At 55.1% G+C, this 15,579-nt stretch overlaps 1 protein-coding gene across 5 annotated transcripts in view; it reads left to right on the plus strand.

Annotated features, from left to right (window-relative positions):
- Nucleotides 1-15,579, plus strand: part of EPHB2 (EPH receptor B2) — a 200,882-nt gene that overhangs the window by 38,247 nt on the left and 147,056 nt on the right. The window lies entirely within an intron of this gene.

A 15,579-nucleotide genomic window follows, 5' to 3' on the forward strand; every position in this document is an offset into this window, starting at 1 on the left:
CAAGTCAGGTGGGTTTGGCAAACATCCAGGTTGGTTGGTCAGACCCCTGCCCAGGTGGAAGATGCCTGGCCTGGCAGATCAGGGAAGGCTTCCCTGCATGAGTGCAGGGGAAGGAAGGGACGTAGCAGACAGAGGGATCAGCACAGGGGGAAGCTCGGCGTCCTGAGAGGCAGCCGCATTCGAGCTGCGTGGGAGCTGGAGACAGGAGATGAGGCTGGTGAGTAGCCAGGCCCCCTGGGGACAGTTTGTCGGGGAGCTTGACAAGGTTAAGGATCTTCCCCGAACATCCTTTCACTTCCCCTCAATAACCTGGCGGGGATCTATCATCCCTGTATTTATCTAAACCCTTGCTGGACCCATTTATATCCTCAGCCTCTCCAGCTTCGTGGAGTAATGAGCTCCAGATGTGGTGAGGAGGCTTTCCCGAAACCTCTACCTCGAGCCCAGAGGGTACCGAGAGTGGGGGGCCACAGGGACAGACTTAGGGGGCTGCTCCCCGACCCTGGCTTTATCCGTACGTGAGCCTAGGACACAGATTAAAGTGGGCACTGGGCCCCTGAGGGTTCCAGGCCACTGGGGGACCCCAAGTCCTGGGTGCGAGTGCTCTGCAGGCCAGGGCACTGTGGGCTCCTCAAGGGGGTACCCAGAGATATCAGACCCCCTGTGGCCACCCAGGAGAGAGATGGGGCAGCCAGGAAGCTCTTTCCACCCACAAAGATAGCAGGACTCTCCCCAAACCAAACCAGAATGCACAGGCTTGAAGGGGCTCAGAAACCTTTTGTCCTGGCGTTCCCAGTTGTCAGTCCCAATTTCTGCCGGCTCGAGCCGTGTTCTCGCTCTCCTGGCTATGACTCACTTTTCTACTTACTGGAGTCAGTGTATTAGGAAGGAAAGCCCATATCCATGCCATAAATAAAACACCAATATCTCTTGACACAAACAGAAGGTAACTAACTATAAATACAGCAGACGCAGTACAGGGCCGGTTATGGTCCAGCTTGAGCCTGACACCCGCTCTCTTGGCTGGGGTCCCACAGAAAGGAAGGGAGCCCAAGACGGGGTTGAAGGAGCCAGAAGGGCACAGGGATGCGGGCGAAAGTGATACAACAGTAAGTTCCAGAGCTGTGCCACTGCTGGGGCCACTGGGTTGTGGTTTTCCCAGGACCTGGTGTGGAGTTGTGGAGATGGACCTCAGAATGGCCCCCTGCTGTCACTTGCCAAGGCTGCTCACGGGGATGGGGTGGGGTGTCCCCTTGCTGTATGTGAGAGGGAGAGGCCACCCGCAGACACTTGGGTGGAAGCAGGAGGTCGACAGGTGAGGTGAGGAGGAGGTAACAGGTGAGATGAGGAGCAGGTGAGGTGAGGAGCATGAGCCCCAGGGGCGGCTCTGTCCAGCCCCTGAGCAGCGGCCCGCCTGCCCCTCCCTGTTAAAAAAAACCTGCGCATTTCAGAGAGGTGTTGAAGTCTCAGCAGCCCCCAGAGGAGACTTCCTCTTTGAGGTATCAGGGGATTCAAGAGAACTGAAGAGGAGGAGACGTGTTCACTGCATAACCTTCTAGAATGCAGTGTCGGGTCTCACCAACTCCTCTCAGACTTGCCTCCATGAGAGAACAGGTCCCATGAGGAGAAGGGACTTGTCAGAGGCTCATGGGAGCTAGAAGCCTCGGTTCTTTTGCACTGCGCTTCCCCAGGTTCATGTTGGCTGTACAGTTTTTCAAAAAACAGACCAGGAAATATTTTTAGATGGATGCAAGAGAGGGGATCCCCAAAATTCAAAGGACAGCAGGCTACCGTTGGGCAGGCTATGGTCTGTGGAAAGAACCAGAGGTTCAGAAAGACCCATCTGTACTGATGGTCTCCCCTCCTCCTCACTCCCACCCCCACCAGGCCCTGTGCCCTCAGGGTGAGTCTCCAAATTCCTGTTATTACAGGAATGAGAGTGGAGAGATAGGAGAGCTATCTCACTGGCTTGGAAAGGGCTTCCTGGGGAAGCTAAATGCATTAGATTCAATCTTCCTCCTGTTCCCCCCCCACTGGTCACATGACCTTGGATCATTCCCTCCCTGCTCTGGGCCTCAGTTTCCTCATCTGTGGAATGGGGATAACATAGTACTTACAGGAGTGTGAAGGAGATTAAATAAGGCGATAACATGCAAATGCTCCCACCTGCCCTGGCACAAGCATGTGTGTGTTTGCTGATAGTATTATTAAGTACAAGAAGAAAGGAAGGAGACTTTTATTTGGTTCTGAAGGGCACTGTACCTGCTCTTGGCATAGTTCATCCCCTGCAAGTCTCAGACAACCCTGGGAATGTCGTTCTTTGTCAGCTGAGCAGATGGGGCCACGAGAGCATCAGAGATGTGCTCAGGGCCTCATGTGGGGGCGCAGCCTGCGTTCTGTCTGGGTCCCTGCATGGACTCCAGCGAAGTGGGGAGGTGGGGACATGCCATCAGAGGAGCTGAACCGGCGGTGCAGCAGAGGGTCCCGGGGCCAGGGGTGGGAGACAGGCTGGCTCAGGAATTCCGGGGGAAGAAGTTTGCACTCTCTCCCACAGGCACTGGGGAGCCACCAGCAGGCCACAGGCAGGGAGTGACATGATAAAAGGGGTGTTCGGGAAGGGTCTACGCGGCTGCGGTTTCAGGATGGATGGGCCGCAAAAAGGTCCAGAGGGGAGGAGGCGGCTCAGCCGGGTGGCTGGACTGGAAAGGTCCCTGAGACACACACGGGGACCCTTCGACTGACCCCCAGGACCCCGGAGAAGGTACAGCCTGGCCAGGGCCCAGAGCCTGAGGTGCCGACTGGGCCCCAGAGACCCCGCCCACCTTCCCTTCGCCAGTTTTCGCCTTTATCTGGGAGTCTCCCGAGGGCGTCCCGGCCGCCTGCAGATTTATGAGGTGTGGGGGAAGTGGGGGCGGCAGGGCGGGGGGAGACAGGCCTGGTGGGAGAGGGGAGGATGTTCCCCGGCCTTGGACACGCTGTGACCCCACTTCCACCCCGGAACCCAGCAGGCCTGCAGCACCCTGACCCTGGTACTCTGCTCGCCGTCCCCGGGAGCCTGGCCCAGGCGGGGCCAGGCGCTGGCACCTGCTGCCTCAGTTTCCCCTTGCAGACGCCCCGGGGCGAGTAGAGAGGGCTACATAGGAGAGTCTTAGACACCCCAGCCAGATTGCCAAGCCACCAGGAGAAAGAATGTGCCAGAACCTTCTGTACCAGGGTCAGAAGATGTCTATGAAATGTCAGGCGTAGGTTATAAACAGTCTGCTGGCTCTGACTCCGTTTGTGACTTTCACAGGCATAAATATGCATTTATGCCTCTGTATATGTTTTGTGCACAGTGAAATGTCTAAATGATGTCTAATTGTGACTGCCTGTGGAGAAAGAGCTGTGACTTTTCACTTTCTACTCTTCTGCGATGTTTTACTGTCTGATAATAAGCATATACCTTTTTTTTTTTTCACTTAAAAACTATGTTTTTAAAATTCAGAGTAATGGCAGGAGGTGATGTCAGGGAGAGAAGGGGGGGCCTTCTCCATGCTCGTGGGTGGTGGGTGGGCTGCTGCTGCTGCTGCTGGGGACCGAGGGTGATGAGCTTGGGTCATTCTCTCTGCGGAGAGCCCCCTCCCCCCAGACCCCAACTGCAGCGGCAGGGGGACATGCCGACCCACCTGCAGACAGGCTGTAAAGAGCATGGAGCTAAGCTGGGCCAGTCGGAGAGGGTCTCCCAAAGGCAGTGGCCTTGAAGTCTGATAAGATTTGACTAGTTGGGGAAGAGAGCTGAAGGCGTTCTGGAAGGGAGGTTAAGAAGGGGACTCTGGGGTCTAGAGTCTGGTGTGAATCCCAGTCCTTGCTCTGTTACTTCCTAGCTAGAAGACCTGAGTGAAGGTCATCTCACTGAGCCCCAGTTTTCTCATCTGTGTAATGGGGATCTTAATGTTATTAAAAATCAGTGCTCAGTATGAGTAAGCTATTATTTTTTAGGCGTGGGGATTTCAAAAGCTGGGGAGTCCCCCCTGAGAACTTGAAAGTCCCCTGCCAAATGTCAGGGGAAAGTTCCCCTGCCAACCTGGAAAAGCAGAGAGTCTGGGAGGATTGTGTGAAAAAACACAGAAGGGAGGTGATTCCTTCTAGGAAGGGGCCCAGGTGGCTGGACAAGGGCAGGGAGGCTGCTGCCCCTTAAGGGGGTACCAGCAGCCCTTGGATCGAGGCTTCCCAGGTCTGGGCATCCACTGGCAGCTGGCACTCATTTGCATGGGCACTGCCTCCCAAGCGGGACTCTGAGACATCCACAAAGCGGGACCCCATGGTGCCATCCGCAGGTTAGCTGACGCCCTGGCACACAGAGGCAGATAATGAAGACTTCCTCCGCGGGGCCTTTGCACTTGTTCTTTCTTCTGTTTGGGACATCTTCCCAGTTCCTTTCCTGTTCACCTCTTCACCTGCCCCAAGGCGTCCTGAAGGAGCCGAGCAGAGCCCCTAATCACCAAGGCCTTGAACAAAAAAACCCTTGGCCTCACTGAACCACCATTATGTCAACCATGAGATGACACTGAAGCTGCCTGTTTGCTGGGTGCCTCCCCTGCCTGTACCCCCAGTTGTGGTACCCGTTACCCTTGATTGAACTTGATGGTGGGCTGTCTGTCCCTTGTCCTTCTTGTCCCCACCCCCTTCGTTATCTACCGTGTCCCAGGAACTGGCGCTCCTCCCTCCAGCCTGAGGCCGCTTGTATAAAGCACACACTCTGTGCAGGCCCATTGCGAGGATTGCAGACAAGCATCAGACAGGGAAGGAGAAGGTGACTTGCAAACTGTGAAGCACTGTGCTGTCATCTTCAAGGAACCTTGGGCCACGTGGCCAATGCCCACACCAGCCACACCCTCTGTGGCTCTGTCTGGCTACCCTTCCATGTGTCTCTGAGCCTTTGGGCAGAGAATTCAAAGCAGCGTCCCCACCCCCGTCCCAGCATTGAGTTCTGTGATACACCCAAGAGGAGGTGTGGGGAGTGCTGTTCTCACAAGGGGTGATGGGAAGCTCACCTTCCTTGGTGACAGCAGCATCCTCTGGGGGCAGCGGGGGGGCGGGGGGCGTCACCACAGTCACACTTGCCTGATGGGTTCCGCAGGCCATGGCCCGCCAAGCCGACTTTGGGCCCAGCTGACCTGGGGTGTGTGTGTGGAAAGGGGGCCATAAATTCCTGCCCCAAGTCCCACCCATGCACTACTATCCCCATCACCCGAAGGCTTAGGCCCTTAACAGTTTGCAAAATACAGCTACATCCTCTCGTCTGCTGTAGATGCCAAACCTCTGAGGCAGGTGAGCCATCTTACAGCTAGAAACACTGAGGCTTGAAAATGGTCATGTTTGGTTTATTCAGACAGGGTGTAATCTGACCAGTCCTGCTCTCCTAGACCCCACAGTTTGGTGGGGGTGGGCCACTCAGAAACAGTTATGTCCCAGTGCGGGTAGAGGTGGCAACACACAAAAGAGGGTTGCAGGAGCCCAAGAGGTGACCTTCCAGTCAGGCCCTGAAGGCTGGGCAGTTTCAGCAGGTAGGGGAGGCTTTTTGGTTGAGGGCAGGTCTGGGCCTGGCAGTGGGGGCCTGCTTTTGTTTTTTTGTTTTTACTTTTTAGGGAACGCACCTGCGGCCTATGGAAGTTCCCAGGTTACAGGCCAAATCAGAGCTACAGCTGCAGCAATGCAGGATCCTAGCCGATCCTGCGACCTACACCACAGCTCACAGCAATGCTGGATCCTTAACCCACTGAGCGAGGCCAGGGATCGAACACGAGTCCTTATGGATACTAGTTGGATTCGTTTCTGCTGCACCAGTGGGAACTCCTGGGGCCTGGTCTTTAAAGACAGGAGTGGCTGCTGTATGGAGTAGGAGGGGCAGGCAGGAGTCAGGAAGGGAAAGACAGGGGCTTCATTTGGGAAGCTCAGCATGTGGTAGGTTTTGCTAAGTTTTGGTGGAAACCACCACCAGTCTCATTGGGACCTTTACCTGTGTGTGGGGGGGAGCCACCCATGATCCTTGAGTGACAGGGTCTGACTTGTGTATGAAAGCAGGTGCTTGGGGAGGCGGAGGCAGGGTCTTACTCAACATCCACTGTGGTTTTGCTTCTCAGAGATCCTCCTGCCCCACCTGTGCCCCCTTCCCTGGCTGCAGCTGGCTCCCCCTGTCCTCAGGGAACAGCTTCTCACCCTTCCCAAAGCCTGAGCCCTCAAGGTTTTCCTGGGCCACAGGGGGCTGGCACAAGCCTGTGGCTCATACATGCCCCCTGCCAGGCTGATGAAGGGGGAGATGGGACAGATGGAGCCCAGGCCACCTGGGCGCACCCTGGGGCCTGCGGTGGATGCATACCCCCTTTGCAACCCATTTTTCTCCTCTGGGAGCTTTTCCACTGTATCAGCTGCACCCCAGGAAAGTGGCCTTAGGCTCCTTATGATGGTGGCTCTGGGACAGTTATGATGACAGCCTTGGGAGGGTAGCAATGTCTCAGATGAGCATAAGATGCTATTTGGCCTTTTTCTGTCATTCTCTTCACAACCCTGCAATGAGCCGGGTCTCATTTTTCCAGATGAGGAAACTGCAGCTGAGGAGGTAAATTCACTCACCCAAGGCCACAAACTTCAGCCCGTGGACCAGCCTGGTGGCTCCAGTAGTCTCGAGCCTGTGGCCTTGCCAGACACAGGTCTGTGGGCTGATCCAGGCTGGCTGCCTTGGCGTCACCTGGGAAGCTTGTTAAATATATAGATTCCTGGCTGTCGCTGGCCACCCTATTCCCAAGATTCTGATTCTTTCCATCTTATGGGGCTCGGGGGGAAGGGTCAGCCAGGATTGGTGTTTTTAAAAGGCACTGGGGTCCATCATGGTGCACAGCCAACTGCTGCCATGTGCCACCACCAAACAATATGAAAAGCATCACAAATTATGCGAGGGAAGAAAACAAAGAGCGGAAAGAACTCTCTAGAATGTTGGCCGTGGTCGTGTCGGGTGGTAGGACGCCACGGGGCGGAGCTTGGATTATTTTGTATTTTACATTTCCTTCTGGCTTTCCCGCATTTCCCAGATTGTCTTTAATGAGCACGTATTGCTTTTATAAAGAGAAAAATTAATAGCAGAGCATTTGGAGAGGGGTGAGAAAGAGAGCGGGAGCACGGCGTGCTCTCCAGACCTGGGTCCGTGGCCCAGCCCTGCCCCTCCCTCGCTCCTATGCTCTCCGGAGGGGCCCGTGACCTCCTGAGCCTCAGCTTCCTCATCTATAAAATGGGAAAGAGAAAATCCTCAAGGTGTGGCTGGAAGTGTGAAGCCCCCGTGGCCGACGGTCATTCTCCCTCTCTCTCCCACACCTCTCTTTTCCTGGCCCTGGTGCCGCCTTACATGGGACCCCGCTGGCTGTGATGTTCAACGGGAGCCACCTCTTCTATTCAGGTCCAGACCCTCGTAGACCGTGGGGCTGGCCAAAGCTTTGGGGGCCACCTCAGCCGATCCGTTTTACAGTGGGGGAAACTGAGGCTCAGAGCAGCGGCAGGGCTCCGCTGAGGCTCCGGCTCCCCAGGCGCGGGAGGGGCGTACACGTGCCTGCTGCACACCGCCCCCATCAGCGCCTTGCTGTGTGTGTGAGGGGCAGCGACTCACCATCTGTGTTTTCCAATAAAAGAAAATGAAAATTGAAGCACATTAAAAATAGCTCAATTGGGATTCCGAGCAGGGCTCTGAGGCCTGCTGTGGCAGAGACGCCCAGCCTGCCTCCTCCCGCCTCCCAGCCTGGCACCGATGCCTCCAGGAAGTCATCTGAGGCGAACATCTCCTGGGAGGGGCCAGGGTGCAGGCAGCGTCCCTGGGGCACCAGGGGTCACTGGGGACCCCCAGTTCTGCCTTCCCCGTCTCCCCACTGGGCCAACTCTGGACCCAGGTCCCCAGGGACACCCCGCCGCTGGGGCCCCAAGGAGGTCATCTGAAGGACACTGTGGCTGAGAGGAAGGCAGACTCCGGGCCTGCAGACCTGGGTTCCCAATCCAGCCCCACCGCCCACTGCCCGAACTTGCTGGGCCTTGAGCAAAAGCCAGGAACCCCTGAGGCCTCATCTGTCCTCTGCACAGTGAAGCTCTCAACAGGCTGAGGGGGTGGCGGGTAAGTGGGCTTCTGAACCCCAGGGGCGAGTTGGAAATGAGGGTGCAGTAGGGGTTTCCTCCCCGGGTTGTATTCGAGGACAGCAGGCTCTTAGCTCTGTGCCTGGCATGGAGGGGTGTCCATGAAATGGCCATGATGATAACTGCCCTCACTGTTATCTTCTGTGAAATGGGAATGTGACGGTAAGCGGTAGGGAGCCCAAGGGAGGTCCTACAGCAGGGCTGGGGTCCATCAGGAGCACTGGTTCTTGCTCTGGTTCAGAGCGGCTCTTCTTCCCCGAGGGCTCCAGTTCTCCGCAGGGGCCTCCTGCACCTGCGACCTCAACACCTGTGTACACCTCTGGGAGGCAGACAAGGGAGCACGATGCTCACCCCCAAGGCCCAGAGAGTATCAAGGCAGGGGGTCCCCCCAGGTCCCCCAGCCCACCTGCAGCAGAGGTCCACTGCCTGGTACGTCTGTCAGATTTGAGTGGCCTGGGGTTAGACAGAACACTTAGGGAGGCCCGGAGCTGCCCATGCCAGGCCTGTGCAGGTGGGAACCAGACCACATCATGCTGGATGGCTATGGGCAAGTCGTTTTGAGCCTCACTGTTTTTCATCCATCTGCAAAATGGGTCTGATAACACTTCCCATGCTTTGGGAATACTGGGTCTTGGACAGGGCTTGGTACATGGTAAACACTAGACAGATGCTGGCCATAAGCAGCCCACCCCCACCCTGCTCTCCCACCCATCCAGAACAGAGACTGTTGCTGGACCTGTGAGTGCCCAGTTACGTGGGACCGGCACCTGCCCTGCCCCAGAGCCCCAAGCTTCTAGATGTGGGTCTGGAAATGCTGCAGGGGAGGGCTCTCCTCAAGCACAGCCATGAGCCCCCAGCCCCCACCACTGCCCTCTCTCAGCAGAGGGGCTGGGGTTTTCTCAGTGATGAGGCGTGAGCTCCTGGCATTCTTGAGGCCAGAGCAGTTCCTAGGGTGCAAGGAGTGTCCACTTTCTCTGTTAAGGATGGTGTATTAGTTTTTTTTGCTGCTGTAACAAACAGTGGCTTAAAACAGCACAGATATATTGTTATCTTCACAGTTCGGGAGGTCAGAAGCCTGCAATGGATTTCACTGAAATCAAGGTGGCGGTGGGGCTGCCCTGTCTCCAGAGGCTCTGGGAGAGAATCTGCCTCCTAGCCTTTTCCAGCTTCGAGAGGCTGCCCCCATTCCTTGGCTTGCAGCCCCTCCCTCCACCTTCAGTGTGCGTCTCTGCCCCCATCCTCACACTTGGGCTCTTACTCCGACCCTCCTGCCTCTCTTAAAAGGACCCTTTTGATTACACTGTACCCCGCTTGGGTAATCCAGGATAATCTCCCCATCTCAAGATCCTTAGCTTGGGGAGGGTTAATCTCATTTGCAGAGTACCTTTTGCTATGTAAGGCCACATTCACAGGTTCTGGGATTAGGATGTGGACGTTTTCTGGGGACCATTAGTCTGCCATGGGCAGAAAAGGTGGCATCTGCCTTAGCCTTGACCAGAGGAGCCCGGCTAGTGTGGATAATAATAATAATATCATAACCTCCATTGATTAAGTGATTGCTTTGTGCTAAGGTGTGTAGAAATTTGAGTTGTAATAAGGCCAGTATTTTACTGAGCACTCAATTTTGCTGAGCCCAGGCCCAGGCAAAGCACTTTCTGGGCACGATCTCAATTCATTGTCATGACCACCTGCAAGGCAGGTACTAAGGGGGTTCCCATTCCACAGCTCATGGACCTGTGAGCTGTCTTAGGAAAGGAAGTGTCTTGCCTGAAGTCCCTGGGCTAAGAAATGGGGTTCAAATCCAGATTTGACCACTGAACCCCCACTCTTGTTTCCTAGGATACACCACGGCCCACACTGCTTCCCTGGCATTGGGGTCCAACACCTGGGTTCCACCAGCAGGTCCCACGGCCAGGCTCTCCTGCCCATCTCATCCCTCTGCCCAGCGTCTGCTCCCCACTCTCGTGACAAGTACCAGAACGGCTGGCTCAGTGTCACCCACGCCAGTCTGGTTTCGCCCAGGCAGGGGCTGTAGGTGTTCTGTGAGGGGTGTGCGGACATCAGAGCAGAGGAGATGGGCAGGGGTGTTGAGGGCTGCGTCGGGGGAGGGGAGTGGGTGCACATGCCTGAGGGAGTCCGCGTCTGGGTAGGAGGTGGGGGACTGGGAACCAGACTATCTGAGTGGCCACTGGGCCCAGACCTTCCTTTCTGAGGCTTTTCATCCATTGCCCTCCATCCCCGGCAAGGCCTTCGAGGAGACACCAGCCCATTGAAAACCTCAGATCCATCCTGTGGGACGGTTACCCTCTGCTCAATCCTGAGGGCTCTTCTCCACTTCCAGATTCCTGCTTCTCAATGAGTTTTGGGGGTCCTTTAGGCACTCTGAATTTTAGGCCCCACGCACAGGTGCCTGCCCTGGGATCTTGGACCAATCCCCTGGCTGCCTCCATCTTCCCATCTCTACATCAGGCGCTTAACTGCATGTCTCACCCCATAGTGTGAGCCCCTCACAGGCTCTGCAGGACTGATGGGAACCTGCCTGCCTTGGGGCAGCCCCTCCCAGCACCTCCTGTGCTGGCCTGGGCAGCTCCCTGGGGCGAGAGTGGCAGGGAGAGAGGCCCAGGTCCGGGAAGAGACACGTGTCCTCTGTGCTCATTCAGTCCCAGGCTCAGGGAGGATCCCTTAGAAACTCTGTCTTCCTGGCATCCTCCGTCAGGGTCTCTGCACCTCCCTGGAGAGCTCAGTTGTAACCAGCGGGAAATGGGACAGATAATTGCAACTTTAAATAAGGCCAAGTGAATGCTCCCTGCCAGGCCCAGCGCGGGGGACTTTCTGAGCTTTCATGGGAGGCAGCGGGAAGCCCTAGATGGCACTTAGAATCCCAGCGCTGCCACTGACTCCCTGGTGAGCCCGGGGAAGTCACTGCCCTTCTCTGAGCCTCAGTTTCCTCATCTGTGATTGGGGACCAAATGGCATCACCTGTGAAAATGAGCAAGTACAGGGCCTGGCACATGCAGGAGGAGGTACACTCAGCTAGAAGTCGGGGTTAGGATTCCTACCTCTGTTCAAATGCAGCTGTGCATCCCGCCCCACCCCAGAGGTTTCTCTGGGAGCTGTTCTCAGTCCCGTTGGCCTCTGGGTAATGAGGGGTGATAAAAATTGTGGTACTAACCTCCTGGGCTAAGCTGACTGGGCCAGGCCTTTGCTAAGGGTTCTGTATCTGTACTTGTAAGTCTTGCTTCGTGCTCCCATTTCCCAGATGAGGTCAGTGAGGCTTCAGACTTGTGGTGGGTACAGAGAGGAGAGGGCCAGCAGGGAGGGGATCAGGAGAACTGGTCAACATGAGGGGACCACCCACCATACACCATAAGCCCATCAGAGAAGCATCCTGTCCCTGTGGGGTACTCACTAGCCTGGTGAGATTCTTGAGGTTCCAGATCCAATTTCTGAATTAGGGCAGGAATTCCTGACCCTGCTCTCAATGGCAGCAGGTCTGCCAGGGCCACCCCAGGTTTCTGCTGCCGCCACCACTACCATGGAATTCCTAGCGAGGAGGTGCCCCGGTGTGGGCCAGAGGAGCTGAGGGCTGATCTGTGCAGGGAGCTGGGCCAGTGATCCTGTGGTCCAGCCCCTAGTGGCACAGCGGGCAACTGAGAAGCCTGCTCCTTGGATTGGCTCTAAGGCAGGGCCGGCCTGTTATGTCTGTGTTCTTGGCACAGACCAGCTGCTCACATCTGACCTGGCTTCTCCTCGTGCCCGGGGGGAGCTGTCTCCTGGTCACACGGGGCACCAGCAGCTACCCTATTCCACTCAGCAGCCAGCAGTGCAGGACTCCTGCCCCATCCAAACGTCAGGCTAGGAAAGGGCATCAGATACCCTCTGGGGAATTGTTGCCCAGAGAATGGGCATCTAACCCAAGCTAAAAAAGCGGGTATAGGGGGTATTGGTCATGGAAGGCTTCCTGGAAGAAGAGATGCCAGAGCTAAGTCTTAAGGGTAAGGAGGATTTTTTCCAGGTGAAGAAGGAGGGGCATGCTGGGCAAAGAAAGTGACTTGGGCTGGTGAAGGGAGGCAAATGGAGCTCTAGAATATTTAAGGAATCATCTTTTCTGCCCTGAGTCTTGCTCCTACTGCTCTGCCTGTCTCGTGTGGCCCCACCCATCTTTTCAGAGGAGGTGTTCCAGGCAGGGGCAGGACCAAGAGCAAAGGCTTGATGGTGGAGACGAGAAGGTGTGGACCCTGACAGTGAGCAGACTGGCCCTGTGGGGTGGAGGGAGGTGAAGTCAGGGCCAAAGGCCAGGGCAGCCCATAGAAGGCCTTACAGATCAGGCCAGGCTGGACTGTCCCCTTGGGGCAGGTGACGGAGGAAGTGTCTCTGCCTGGCCCAAGAGCACCTGGTCAGCTTGTCAGGGCAGCACTGGCCTGGAGGAAGAGGGGCTGTGCCCTTCCAGGACTGTGGCTCACTTTCCCGGACACCTGCGACTTTGTGGAATGATCACTCACGCAGGCAAAACACCTTGCCCATGCTGGAATCTCAGAAAAGCCCATGGCAGTTGATGGAGCTGTCACAGCCCACCTCCTGGAGCAGGCACTGTTCTCCTCCTGACACTCTTCAGGCTGCAAAGGCACCAGAGGCTGTAATGGGAAGAGCACAGGACTGGGTATCCAGTGGCCTTGTCCCTTGCCCCCTCCCCATCCCTGGACAACCTTCCACCTCCAGATCAGGCCACTCCTATTCCCTGATACCATGCTGCCACCCTCGGACCTGGAATCCCCACCCCCCCCCCCCAGCACACACAACCCTACCCCTTGTTCCAGCCCTCACCCGAGACTATGAACTCCTAAAAGGCTTCTTGGGGTCATGAAATGAGTTTGGGTCACACAGCCCAGAAATCGAAGTCTGCCTTCCTCACCAACTTGCAGGAGTGAAGCCCACTGTCTTGTCCTCACTGAGCCTCAGTTTGCTTATCTGAAACATGGGGACATGTCCCTTAAGGGTTTGGGGAGGCTCACATGAGCTCAGATGCACTCCTAGATGTCCATTGCAGGGCACCATGTCTGGCATAGAGTAGGGGCTCAGTAAACAGTCTCTGTGATGGAGTTCCCACTGTGGCTCAGCAGGTTAAGAACCCGACTAGTATCCATGAGGATGTGGGTTCGATCCCTGGCCTCCCTCAGTGGGTTAAAGATCCGGCGTTGCTGCAAGCTGTGATGTAGGTCACAGATGTGGCTGGGATCAGGCATGGCTGTGGCTGTGGTGTAGTCTGGAGCTGCAGCTCTGATTTGACCGCTAGCCTGGGAACTTCCATATGCAGCCCTAAAAATAAATAGTGGAATATAGATGGTTGGGGTAAATGAGAGGGTGGATGGGTGGATGGGTAGGTAATTGGGTGTGTGGATGGCAAGAAGGCAGAATGATTTCATAAATAGTTACTTGGATTGGGTGGTTCAATGGATGGATGGGTGTGAAAATAGGTGAGTGGATAGATGGGTGGGTGGCTTACTGGGTAAATGGCTGGATGGCTGGATAAATCAGTAGATAGCCATGCAGATGAGTGAATAGGTAGATGAGCGGTTGGGTGGATGGTAGGATAGTTAATGGGTGATTGCGAGGGCGGGGTGGTTGGAAAGGTAGATGGATGAGTGGGTGTGTGGGTCAGTGGGTGAATGAATGAAGAGTAAAATTTCATGTGGCTAAATGCCTGACATCTTGCCCAGAAGCAGAGGGGTGGTCAGGATTCTGGGATTTGAGTTAATTGTCCTTCACTGGGAGAAACCAGTGCCAATTAGGCAAATAGATCTAGTCCCAGCAGGTCTTGCAACAGGCTTCCTAATTGACTCCAACCTGACAGACCCCAGCGTGGACTAACAGTGGCCTGTGTCTTATTGATTTGTAATTTACACTCCACATACATCCAAAAGGATTCGAGGTGACTTTTATTTTTTTTGTTTTTGTTTTTGTCTTTTCTAGGGCCGCAGCCGCGGCACATGGAGGTTCCCAGGCTAGGGGTCGAATCGGAGCTACAGCTGCCAGCCTTTGCCACAGCCATAGCCACACCAGATCCAAGTGTGTACGTCTGTGACCTACACCACAGCTCACGGCAACACCAGATCCTTAACCCACTGATCAAGTCCAGGGATCGAACCCCCGACCTCATGGTTCCTAATCGGATTTGTTTCCACTGCACTATGACGAGAACTCCTGAGGTGACTTTTAATATTAAGCTTGCCTGCAACAGGACAGCTAAAAATGAAGTGAGAAAGTGAGAAGCCACATAGTAAGGTGGTTAAAGGTGCCTGGTTCAACTCCTGGTTCTGCTGCTTACTAGCTTTATGATGTTAGGTTGCTTAACCTCTCTGAAGCTCATTTTCCCCCATTTTTAGGAAGAAAGGGAAAAAGAGATGAAGGCAGGGAGAGGAAGTTGGTTTAATGGGGGATATTGTGCGTGTAATGATTGGCTACTTAAGTGGGATGGGTGGGTGGGTAGATGAATGGGAGGTGGCTGGCGGGGTGAGTGGAATGGCAGACGGATGGGGTAAGTGAGAGGGTGGATGGATGAATGGGTAGATGGATGGATGATGGGTGGATGGCTAAATGGGGACAATAATAATTCTGTCGCAGAGGGTGTTGTGAGCATCACACTGTGGTAGCTGGCACTAGGTAGACGCTTTGAATTATATAATATATGGAACCATCTTGATAACAGTAACTATATTTCCTGGAGGAAAAATCCAGACACCTAAGTGGTGTAAGCAGGAGAGAGCATTTGATGCCTGAGTAGGCTGGGGGTCCGGGCGAGATGGGGGCAGGGGGGCCTAACAGAGGCTGAGGACTACCACAGTGATCCAGACTCAGCCCTGCCCACAAGATGCTTACAGTCCAATCTGGCTGATGAGTTAAATCTGTAGGGCACCTACAATGGGTGACAAGGGGAGATACACATAGGACTGTGGGAGCCCCAGGGTGAGGTCATCAGGAAAGGCTTCTAGGAGGAGGTGACATTTGAGATGGGTCTTGAAGAATGTGTATGAGTGTCCTGGGCAGGTCACGTGGGTGAGGGCCACTGCAGGGAGAAGGAACAACGCCTTGAGTGCTGTACTGTAGAGTGGGAGCTCCTGTGGGCAGAGGCAAGAAGTAAAATATTTAGCAGCCACTCAGAAAGGGGACTGACTGTAAAAAACCGCGGAGCCTGGGCTCCTGGCTCTCTTAGCCAGCCCAAGGCACATCCCCAGGAGTAACGGCCTCTCTGAGTGTCTGCTTTACAATGGCTGACAGATGTTCTGAACTAATCAATCACTGTTAGGATCTCACGAGATAGTCAGCAGAGCACTTGGCACATAGTAGGTGTTCAATAATGCCAGCTACCATCACTGGTTTTTTTTTTTTTTTTTTTTTTTTTTTTGTCTTTTTAGGGCTGCACCCACAGCA

This window comes from Sus scrofa, chromosome 6 (assembly GCF_000003025.6).
Source record: "Sus scrofa isolate TJ Tabasco breed Duroc chromosome 6, Sscrofa11.1, whole genome shotgun sequence".
Classification (NCBI taxonomy): Eukaryota; Metazoa; Chordata; class Mammalia; order Artiodactyla; family Suidae; genus Sus; species Sus scrofa.